Here is a 12,690-nt window from a genome sequence, read left to right as displayed (position 1 = left end):
CTCGCATATTGCTAGCACTAGCATATCCTTGGCCTCTCACTTGCTTTATGCTCTGCTTGAACCTAGCAAATAGAGAATCAATAGATGACTTGAGGTTTGCAGAAGTTGTATCCTTCACATGAACAAGCCCAACAAAGCTCTCCTTCACAACTCCACACCTATCAACATATCTCAGCACCACAACCATTTTTGTAACAGAACCGCCCAATTTATACAAGATCAAGTACGGTTGTCCCCGCTAACACGTTGACACACCCATACTTTCACTCATATAAACCCGGTAGTCCGCCGAGTGTCCCGAAAGACCTCGGTAAATCAACATCACAACCAAGATCGTGTGATTAAGCCAATACACATCACATACATCGGGTTGCAGCGGAAATAATATTACAAAGGGGTTAACAAATAATAGTACAAGTTTGGGGTTTCAAAACCGCTTAGTGAAAACAATATAGCTTTCAAATGATTACATTAATATAAGTTCCAAATATATTGCTAGCATAGTGACATCATCCGACAAAAGCATATAGATGAGAAGTAAGTATAGAATCACCGAGCCCACCGGCGGTTAGCCACCATCATCAACAGGTCAAGAACATCACCTGCAACAAGGTGGGATAAACCCTGAGTACTCGAATGTACTCAGCCAGACTTACCCGTCGGAAACCAAAACAAATGACACCAAGGATCATGCAAGGCTTTCTTTAGTGGGCTAGCTGACTTGTTTGCGAAAAGCATAAGCTATCATGAAGAAACCATTTTAAGTACTTTGCATCATCTTTATTATGACCTATCCATCTAGGTAAGCACCTATACTATAGCAATCACTTGATTAACCAATAACATCCAGTTACCAATTTAGATTTAGCATATCCCATACCATCCAGATAACCATCATTGTTCCATAATAATTACTACGATGCAGTAACTCGAGTCAAGTGCTCACTATCCAGGAGCGATGGCGATTCGAATCGATTCCTAACCAGCTGGTGATTTATTCCTTACACAAACCTTACTCACCCGCTAAAGTGAGATATTGATCACCAAGTCAACTTTCCAGGAATCTTGAGTTTGCCAGGAACCACATGTACCCGGGGGCCGACCGACTGCACTTTGGTCTTATCATCTCGCCCCCGTGTCCTACCACACCTGCTCCGGCACAGTGCACTGCGGGCAATCTACTCGGCCCGAAAAATCTCCCAGCTTCGTGGTCGGAAGGTACTTTATCTGGCCAGCTAAATGTAAGGCATGCGTTCAACATGACTCGAGGCCCAACAACGGTCGGTCCTTAATCGACACAGACGGAAACTAACAGCACCCCAGAACCCTGTCTGGTTGCCTCCAACTTTTTCCGTCCGGTCTCTAATTATCCATCACACATGGTTAATTCCAGGATATCATTCTTTCCATAGCTAAATTCTTCCAGTAACCACCTATAATGTAGGTGACCGGATATCTCCGATCGCTATCGATCTAAGCAAGGCTAAGCAGTTATTCGATCCTGACCTAACAGGGTAAAAAGGTAATAAGGTAGGCAATGATAGTAATAAATGCATCAACGGTTTCAATCAACTCCTATAACTTAATACAATAATATATAAACTCATATATATAGAAAGAATTGCTTTTATAAATTAGGAGACTTATAATGCTCCGGGGCTTGCCTGGGATCCGACACAAGTCAGTTCAGTTAGCTTGCACCATCCTGGTGACATCACAGGTCCTAATACTTGCTTAGCCCTTCCATCTTCAGGATAGATCCTCCATACATCGTCTTCGGGCTTGGCTCCAACATCACATCCTTCACGTGGTTCATCTAGCGTATCTAGATGAGATGCAATATGCAAGTGTATGAATGTGATGAATTATAACACAAGATGCATCACATAAACATTCAAGACAAACATAAGATTATGCAAGACATACACCAATAACTATTTAACTAACATCACACCACTAACTATAGAGAGCAAGCACATCAAGCATGGCACAAGTTTCCCAAGATCTCAGGTGCTCTAACTCAGTCATCATTCAAGGCATACGTCACACTTAACAATATACAAGCAAACACTATAATTAGAATCTGCCAATTTCTGGACATGCAAACAGCAGCTACAAGATTTAGCTATAACTGGAGTTACACAAATCCAAATGACTTGCAAGAAGACATTTTGGAAAGCTTATAAAATTATCTACATTTCATCTATAATCATCTTAGCATGATTCTCAAGTTAACTAAGTCAAATATACCCATTTACAGAAACTGGTCCACAATTGACAGAGAGCAGCCATTTCTGAAACCCAACTTTAAACAGGCATAACTCACAAACTACAAGGACAAATGCCACCAAATTTTAACAGCAGCTAGATACATGAATTATCTACAACTTTTGTATAAACAAGTTTCACAACAAAGCACATTAGCATGAAGAACTTTGCTAGGTTCCCAGATCTGTCCATAAACCACATTTGCAAGAAAATAAATATTAACTTATGTTGCAAACACATAATTAGGCAAAACCAACTTTATCAACATGTCACACATGACTAAAGAACACCAGAAAACCTAGTGTCCATGGCCAAATAAATTCTTTTAATGCATTTCTTAATTTATTTTAGATAACAAGGTGATTTAATGAACATATACCAAAAGTATACAATAAATTCTACAAAAATTACAGTGGCTCACATATCCTCTCATTAGTCTACTGTACAAATTTCACTCCATTTGAATATGTATAGCAACCTCTATGAAAAAGACAAGTTACTAAAGCAAGAAATCGTGTGAGAGCAAGATAAACCAATAACTCACTCATACTTCATCCAATACTCATGAAATTTTTACCACACATCAACTATCACATGAGTAGCATGCCACAAAAATTTCACTTCATTTGGAGCCCTAGATCTGCAGTTATGAAAAATAACAAATTCAACTAGCATTACAACCTTACTGCACAAATCTATTTTTACCGCAAAATATTTAAACTAAAAGATGCCATATTATAGATCTAGCGCATAGAGAATTTAACAAGGATTCCAAAAAGTCCTCATTTGCTATTTTACGATTTTTCTATGAATTACTATGAATTTCTAAAGTTCAGCAAATTTCCTGCAAGAAGGTCCTTAACAACACTATTCATTTGAGTCACAGATTTCGCACTTAACCCCCTGCCATAGATCAAATTGTTGCTCTTGGTCCCTGCTCGCAGTTGGGAACATAGGAGGTTGGGAGTTCGCCACTGACGGCCGGAGGAAGCTTGTCGACGGCGGTGGAATGGTGGTGGAGCTTCAGCAGGACCGCGCGCACTCGCACAGGGCTTTGGCTTGGTCGGCCTTGGCCTAGGAAGGTCCAGCCACATGCATGGGCGGCATGCCGTGGCGGCGGCCGGCTATGGCAGCGGCGAGGCGACGCGGTAGTGGTGTTTATTGGCACGAGCGCGGAGCTAGGCATGGGGAGGCCGAGGGGCAGCAGCGCTGGCGGCAGAGCTTCGCTCGGTGGCGTGCCTAGGAGAGAGTCCAGCAGCAGGCAGCAGCTGCACAGCCGTAGCAGTGCGAGCGGCAACCGAAGCTAACCGGCGGCTAGGAGGGAGCAGGAGAGTGAATGGGAAGGGAGAGGAAGAGAGTAAATGGAGAGAGCAGGAGAGCTAGGGTCATTTACCAGAGCACAGCAAGGAGGAGCTGGCGGCCATGCAAGCAGGAAGAGCGCCACGCGACCTGCAGCGCCTGGTGCATGGTCGGCACTGTTCATCCATATCAAATTTCCAATTCTACCTCAAAAACGTGACTGGACCTAAATCTTTGTCCTTTCATATCTCCTAATACGTTTAGTTTAGGCACAAACGGTAGTAACAAATGTTGCAGAGCTATATGAGGACTACAACTTTGCTTAAAGGTTTTTGGTCTAACTCGGATTATATTGAAAGATATAGAGCTGCAAAGTAGGGCTCATGAAACTGAAAATTCAGGTTTCAGTTATCTCAGACTTAGAATATTTTTGGACTCTGAAAACAGCAGCAGATTCAAAGTTTGAGCCTCGGTATGACTTAGTTCCAAGTTGATCTGGCTCTTGTTCCAAAAACAAAGTTTGTTCTACTCCACTCAAACTTCAACTTTTATTTAAGGTGTAACTCCATGCAAGCACTGTACGCAATTCGTCAACATAGGTCAAAGTAGCATCGCGGTAAAGCTTAAATCTGAGTTTTAGACCGATCGATGCATTTTCTTGACATTTTCCCAACATGAACCTTTCATGACTTTTGTTCATGAGTATAGGTAGAGTTGTTTGATCAAGGTTGCAATGTTTGTTTGTCATCACATGTTCTCATACACCTAATAAAGCAATTCAGGCGAGAACATAACTTGTCATTTCATGTGACTTCTTGATTCCAAACTTCATGAAACTTTTCCAGCGATCCATGTGGGTGGAAATTGATGTGAGGCATATGAAGGGAGCACCTTCAACATTACTTAAGTATATATCCGAAAAGGGGCAATATGCAAGCAAAGGTGTGTTGCCCAAGTTTAAGTTGTAGCTCACTCTTGTAAATTTGATCTTGACACCCTCATCACCACTTAACATGCCATGTTTGAGCACAAACCCATTGCTTAACTGGTGGCAAACACCTAGGGTGTTATAGCCCTCCCCCTTAAAGGAATCACGTCCCGAGATTTGGTGCGAAAGACTTTTAAGGGAAGAGAAACTTGTCATCCAGTTTCCAACATCAGTGATAGCATTAGGCTACTTAACTTCAAAGTATCAGAGAGTCTAATTTGGTCACGACACTTTTTGATACTTGCTCTTCGTCATAAGCTGTTGTCTGAAGAATTTCCTTTGTTGGCGTCCATAAAGCATTATTACATTGGAAGGAATCCAAGATAGCACTGTCCTACGTACTTCGTCCTCGATGTACGAAGAGTGATACAAGTGTAGACTAAATACTTGTAACATCTACTTCCCTAGTGGATAAAGCACCGACCTTATGGACTTTGCACTAGATCGCGGTCGGTTGATGGATATTCCTTGCAATAGTGTTATATTGGCTCCTAAGGTCTAAAAAGCAGTTCTCTACTAACATGGCTTGAGCACAACTTCTCATAAAGGATGTGATCATAGACGGGGTAAACATCCCTTGAGGGCATGAGAAGCTAGTTAACCAATATCCAAACTGGTTGTAGTGGTGCACTCACTCATATGTCAACTGATGAAAAGCTACATAATGTTCCATGTGTGCAGTGCTCTTTCTCTGATAACAATACTATATTACCTGAGTCAGTTGAGTGAGCGGTGAATGTGATAACTGACTCTGTTGACTCAGCGTTTTCGATGACCATTATTTAAGGGAATTCTCGTATCCAAACGGCAACAGTTATCTGAGTTATATCTGAGGCAACCCCTTGGGTAAAACACATGGAAGACACCTTAGGCATGTCAGCATTGGAGAACCATTGATGCAAAAGGATGTTAGTGATGCTTGGAGGGCAACACAAGTTGCAAGTAATTACAAAACTAGGGACTAGTTCACTACCAAGCAGGTTAAGTACAATTTGCCTTCGTGGTGCAGTTGCACAGCAAGTTGGTTGACTTGCATCGTAGCAAAACCAGCTTTCTTAAACTATATTTGACGTCGAGGCTTCCATTCTTAGGCCAATCAATATCTCAAAAACCATAATCCAAAAATCTATGGTTTGACACCTTTCTAATCACTTTTGAATTGCAAGGGCACAATTTAACTTCTAGAACACCTTGACTGCTCACGCATTGCTGATCTAAGAGGGCAAAAGCAAGGCACATAGGGGTGCAATTAATCTTCTCAAGGGTATGAAGGGTTGTCTAACAGCAATACACCTACAAGTTGTAATTTCTTGGCATGAATTACAAACACAACCGTCTAATGCAAAGGATGATCGCAGTCATAGCGAAATTGCAGATTCTGTACCCTTTTGTTTTCTATTCATATCTCACAAACTACTGCTTCAATATGAACAAATTTTGGTGGGCATGTAGATCCATGGGTCTTCTAACTACTCACCAAAATTCAACTCAACCGGACACCGTTTGACCATCTAAACAATTCATCTACCAAAACTGTTATGTTCTGAAATGGCAGCAACCGAGCCAACAAGATATCTCTCAAATCCGATGTTTTACTCAATCAATACTCAAACCAACTTAAGACATTGAAGGGTCCTAAGCAAGGAATGAGATCACCAAGTTTGGGGTCAATCCAACTTTGTTTGAGTCACTAATTGCCGGCTTGAAGATAACCGATTTAGTGCCACCAAATCTAGACAGATTTCGTGTTCTCCCTTTTCTTTGCTTCTCACGTTGGGGTGTGTGTTTTGCACTCTCTAACTCTTTACTTAGCTGATAGAGCATCCAGCACTATCTGTGTGATTGTCCAAGATGGACTTGACTTGACAACATAGGGCTTGGAGAAGGAAGCAGTACTAGCATCGATGACCGGCTTTGCTGTTCGTTTGCTTAACATTGTTCTATGAGATCTGGCCTTCATAATTAGCAAAAGTTGTCACCTAGCGGGAGGTGAAGCTTCATACTAGTGACTAATTAGTTGGCTCTCAACACTAAAAAGGTCCCAAATCTTCACTTTTGACAATAAGAATTGTGGTCGAAGCATAAACCGATGGTCGCCATTGAAGTCAGCAGAAAAGGGGTCACACTAGAGATTGTTAATCTCGACCGTGCGATCAGCATGCACATAATAATCAAGACTTGGATAGCTAGGTCATAATCATAATGTGACATTCGATTCTTATCTGACTAACAACTTATCCAACAATAAGTGTTGTGTGCCTTTCTGATCCAACAATGATGACATAAGTTGTTCACTAGGTGACGGACGTCAATACTGGGACAACCAAGTGGAGTCACTTGTCTACCACCTCTTGCAATCTATTAATGATTATGCCGGTGATCTGTTCTTCAAAGGTTATCTTCCAGATGACATCAGGAGGAAGCTCTACTACATATGGTCCTAATAGATTGATCTTTTGATAAGATATGGGGAGATAACCAAGAAAGGATCACAAGAAAATATCACATCGGCTATCGTTTCATAATGGATCATGAATAGCAACCCTGATACCAGCGCGTGCCGAGTAGCACAACCTTGTGTGCGCGCCCATAGGAGGCTCTCGGTTTCGTCGTGGCACCATAGAATGTTAATCGTAACACCATTACTAAACTAACAACCAAAGTGAAATTTCTAGTGGCACCAATTAGATTGTAAGAACAAGCATTGTGCAAAAGAGGGATAGCAAACAAGGATAGTCACAAGGTTAGGAATCAACAAGGAGGTGATCTGAAGATCAAATCACAGCGCAAGAGAACATAGCTTAATTGCCAAGACAACTGAGCAGGGGACTTCTTGCCTAATTTCCATATACGCCTTGGATCCACCAAAGTGATTATCAAATAAAGATTAACATGAGATTTGGTCTTGTCAAGCAGCAACATGAGATCAAGACTGATAAACATCCAGGGACTTGAAAGGGTTGGAGAGATTCAAGGGACATAGCCAATGCACTGACTAGGGATTGAGTTGATAAAGCAATGACAGGATCTACAAGGAAAAAGTTCCAAAGCCAGGGTAGATAGCGATTAGCGTTACACCAGATCATCTATAGGAGAAGGAGCAATGAAGTCCGATAAAAATTTTTGAGCAAGGTCCTCCCACATAGGAGCGAGACAACCACGACACATGCAAGCATTCTAGGGAATTAAGCTTGGGCCTAAGGTCAAGCAAAGGCATAGATAAAGTCTTCGTAGCGCAATGTTCAAGGCTAGCAACCACGTGTATAGGCTCAGGCTCTTAAGAGAGAACTTAATTGGAAACGACAACTGTGCGATTACGTAACTTGAGCGTTGTTTTAGGATAAAGCTATTTGACACTCGTATGCTTACCGAGGACAAAAGGGTGACAACTACGGCACTACCTAGATAACAAGCATCCACGCCTACATCATGGTCTTAAGCGAGCATTTTGAAACACTCAATCCAATTAGCTTAAATGGCTATTACGAAGCACAAAGCTCGTACATAACAAGCAGTCACCTACAACAACACCACTACACATATTAGGCAAAACATGGTGGTAAGGCACTATTATCTTTTGTTTCCTTTTTACTGAGTAGGTGGATATCTCTTCAAAACAAGTTTTACTTACATTTAGCAATTTAGTTTTCAAAGGGGTGAACTTTTTATTAACTATTAACTCGTCATCTATTTCCTTTGGAAGCAAACATACAAGACGAGCTAATCACACACTATCTTCAAGCATAGCTATTCAAGCAGCATGGGACAAGACATTTTGTCTAGCTTCACACAGGGAAGATAGTAACATCACATTGATCACAAGTCACTTAGCATTAGAACAAGGTGAGGAAAACATATTTATGCACAAGCACAATCATGATGCATGCTCGTCCTATTTGTCCTCACAAAATTGCCAACCTAAGGTGGCAATCACGTTCTATGTCGGTGGCATAACACGTACTCTCTCGATATATAGCTAGTCGTCAGCTATATTCAATCTACGCATTCGTGGTTAGCGTACCTACAGGCAAATTCATTGCAGCCCATTCCCACAAGAGATAAATAAGCACACAATGAAAATAGTAAACTAAGATACTCTCCATATATACATCCCCAGATGTATATACTTCGATATCCATAGCTACCCGATAATTATACCCGCAATTAAGTACCTTCATATATACATGTGTGTAACATGTAAATATTCCAGTAACCAAAGCTAACTTTCCTCTAGATCGACAGTTGGACGGTCATGCTCTCACAACTCACACTTACCTGGACATAGAGGCAATTGATCCATACATTACCATTCAAACGAATGGCATCCATACAATAGCACGCCGTATGGACGACGAAAGTAAAAAACCCCATGTTAGTACTTAGATAGCCACCTAATAGTCCTTAACTAGGCATAAAGGAGGATGTCGCTAGCATAGTTTTGCAAATTAGTTTTGACAAATTTATCTGTAGCTAAAGTTTTAGTTAAAATTGGCTTTTTAAAACCAAAACTTTGTTTTTAAAACAATGTACATGACAGTATTATGCTTAATCTTGCTCTGATACCAGCTGTAACAGAACCGCCCAATTTATACAAGATCAAGTACGATTGTCCCCGCTAACACGTTGACGCACCCATACTTTCACTCATATAAACCCGGTAGTCCGCCGAGTGTCCCGAAAGACCTCGGTAAATCAACATCACAACCAAGATCATGTGATTAAGCCAATACACATCACATACATCGGGTTGCAGCGGAAATAATATTACAAAGGGGTTAACAAATAATAGTACAAGTTTGGGGTTTCAAAACCGCTTAGTGAAAACAACATAGCTTTCAAATGATTACATTAATATAAGTTCCAAATATATTGCTAGCATAGTGACATCATCCGACAAAAGCATATAGATGAGAAGTAAGTATAGAATCACCGAGCCCACCGGCGGTTAGCCACCATCATCAACAGGTCAAGAACATCACCTGCAACAAGGTGGGATAAACCCTGAGTACTCGAATGTACTCAGCCAGACTTACCCGTCGGAAACCAAAACAAATGACACCAAGGATCATGCAAGGCTTTCTTTAGTGGGCTAGCTGACTTGTTTGCGAAAATCATAAGCTATCATGAAGAAACCATTTTAAGTACTTTGCATCATCTTTATTATGACCTATCCATCTAGGTAAGCACCTATACTATAGCAATCACTTGATTAACCAATAACATCCAGTTACCAATTTAGATTTAGCATATCCCATACCATCCAGATAACCATCATTGTTCCATAATAATTACTACGATGCAGTAACTCGAGTCAAGTGCTCACTATCTAGGAGCGATGGCGATTCGAATCGATTCCTAACCAGCTGGTGATTTATTCCTTACACAAACCTCACTCACCCGCTAAAGTGAGATATTGATCACCGAGTCAACTTTCCAGGAATCTCGAGTTTGCCAGGAACCACATGTACCCGGGGGCCGACCGACTACACTTTGGTCTTATCATCTCGCCCCCGTGTCCTACCACACCTGCTCCGGCACAGTGCGCTGCGGGCAATCTACTCGGCCCGAAAAATCTCCCAGCTTCGTGGTCGGAAGGTACTTTATCCGGCCAGCTAAATGTAAGGCATGCGTTCAACATAACTCGAGGCCCAACAACGGTCGGTCCTTAATCGACACAGATGGAAACTAACAGCACCCCAGAACCCTGTCTGGTTGCCTCTAACTTTTTCCGTCCGGTCTCTAATTATCCATCACACATGGTTAATTCCAGGATATCATTCTTTCCATAGCTAAATTCTTCCAGTAACCACCTATAATATAGGTGACCGGATATCTCCGATCGCTATCGATCTAAGCAAGGCTAAGCAGTTATTCGATCCTGACCTAACAGGGTAAAAAGGTAATAAGGTAGGCAATGATAGTAATAAATGCATCAACGGTTTCAATCAACTCCTACAACTTAATGCAATAATATATAAACTCATATATATAGAAAGAATTGCTTTTATAAATTAGGAGACTTATAATGCTCCGGGGCTTGCCTGGGATCCGACACAAGTCAGTTCAGTTAGCTTGCACCATCCTGGTGACATCACAGGTCCTAACACTTGCTTAGCCCTTCCATCTTCAGGATAGATCCTCCATACATCGTCTTCGGGCTTGGCTCCAACATCACGTCCTTCACGTGGTTCATCTAGCGTACCTAGATGAGATGCAATATGCAAGTGTATGAATGTGATGAATTATAACACAAGATGCATCACATAAACATTCAAGACAAACATAAGATTATGCAAGACATACACCAATAACTATTTAACTAACATCACACCACTAACTATAGAGAGCAAGCACATCAAGCATGGCACAAGTTTCCCAAGATCTCAGGTGCTCTAACTCAGTCATCATTCAAGGCATACGTCACACTTAACAATATACAAGCAAACACTATAATTAGAATCTGCCAATTTCTGGACATGCAAACAGCAGCTACAAGATTTAGCTATAACTGGAGTTACACAAATCCAAATGACTTGCAAGAAGACATTTTGGAAAGCTTATAAAATTATCTACATTTCATCTATAATCATCTTAGCATGATTCTCAAGTTAACTAAGTCAAATATACCCATTTACAGAAACTAGTCCACAATTGACAGAGAGCAGCCATTTCTGAAACCCAACTTTAAACAGGCATAACTCACAAACTACAAGGACAAATGCCACCAAATTTTAACAGCAGCTAGATACATGAATTATCTACAACTTTTGTATAAACAAGTTTCACAACAAAGCACATTAGCATGAAGAACTTTGCTAGGTTCCCAGATCTGTCCATAAACCACATTTGCAAGAAAATAAATATTAACTTATGTTGCAAACACATAATTAGGCAAAACCAACTTTATCAACATGTCACACATGACTAAAGAACACCAGAAAACCTAGTGTCCATGGCCAAATAAATTCTTTTAATGCATTTCTTAATTTATTTTAGATAACAAGGTGATTTAATGAACATATACCAAAAGTATACAATAAATTCTACAAAAATTACAGTGGCTCACATATCCTCTCATTAGTCTACTGTACAAATTTCACTCCATTTGAATATGTATAGCAACCTCTATGAAAAAGACAAGTTGCTAAAGCAAGAAATCGTGTGAGAGCAAGATAAACCAATAACTCACTCATACTTCATCCAATACTCATGAAATTTTTACCACACATCAACTATCACATGAGTAGCATGCCACAAAAATTTCACTTCATTTGGAGCCATAGATCTACAGTTATGGAAAATAACAAATTCAACTAGCATTACAACCTTACTGCACAAATCTATTTTTACCGCAAAATATTTAAACTAAAAGATGCCATATTATAGATCTAGCGCATAGAGAATTTAACAAGGATTCCAAAAAGTCCTCATTTGCTATTTTACAATTTTTCTATGAATTACTATGAATTTCTAAAGTTCAGCAAATTTCCTGCAAGAAGGTCCTTAACAGCACTATTCATTTGAGTCACAGATTTCGCACTTAACCCCCTGCCATAGATCAAATTGTTGCTCTTGGTCCCTGCTCACAGTTGGGAACATAGGAGGCTGGGAGTTCGCCACTGACGGCCGGAGGAAGCTTGTCGACGGCGGTGGAGTGGTGGTGGAGCTTCAGCAGGACCGCACGCACTCACACAGGGCTTTGGCTTGGCCGGCCTTGGCCTGGGAAGGTCCAGCCACGTGCATGGGCGGCATGCCGCGGCGGCGGCCGGCTATGGCAGTGGCGAGGCGACGCGGTAGTGGTGTTGTATGGCACAAGCGCGGAGCTAGGCATGGGGAGGCCGAGGGGCAGCAGCGCTGGCGGCAGAGCTTCGCTCGGTGGCGTGCCTAGGAGAGAGTCCAGCAGCAGGCAGCAGCTGCACGGCCACAGCAGTGCGAGCGGCAACCGAAGCTGACCGGCGGCTAGGAGAGAGCAGGAGAGTGAATGGGAAGGGAGAGGAAGAGAGTGAATGGAGAGAGCAGGAGAGCTAGGGTCATTTACCAGAGCACAGCAAGGAGGAGCTGGCGGCCATGCAAGCAGGAAGAGCGCCACGCGACCTGCAGCGCCTGGTGCATGGTCGGCACTGTTCATCCATTTC

Source organism: Miscanthus floridulus, unplaced genomic scaffold, assembly GCF_019320115.1.
Source record: "Miscanthus floridulus cultivar M001 unplaced genomic scaffold, ASM1932011v1 os_2481_2, whole genome shotgun sequence".
Lineage (NCBI taxonomy): Eukaryota > Viridiplantae > Streptophyta > Magnoliopsida > Poales > Poaceae > Miscanthus > Miscanthus floridulus.
The sequence above is the reverse complement of the archived record's forward strand: the minus strand, read 5'-3'. Positions refer to the sequence as shown.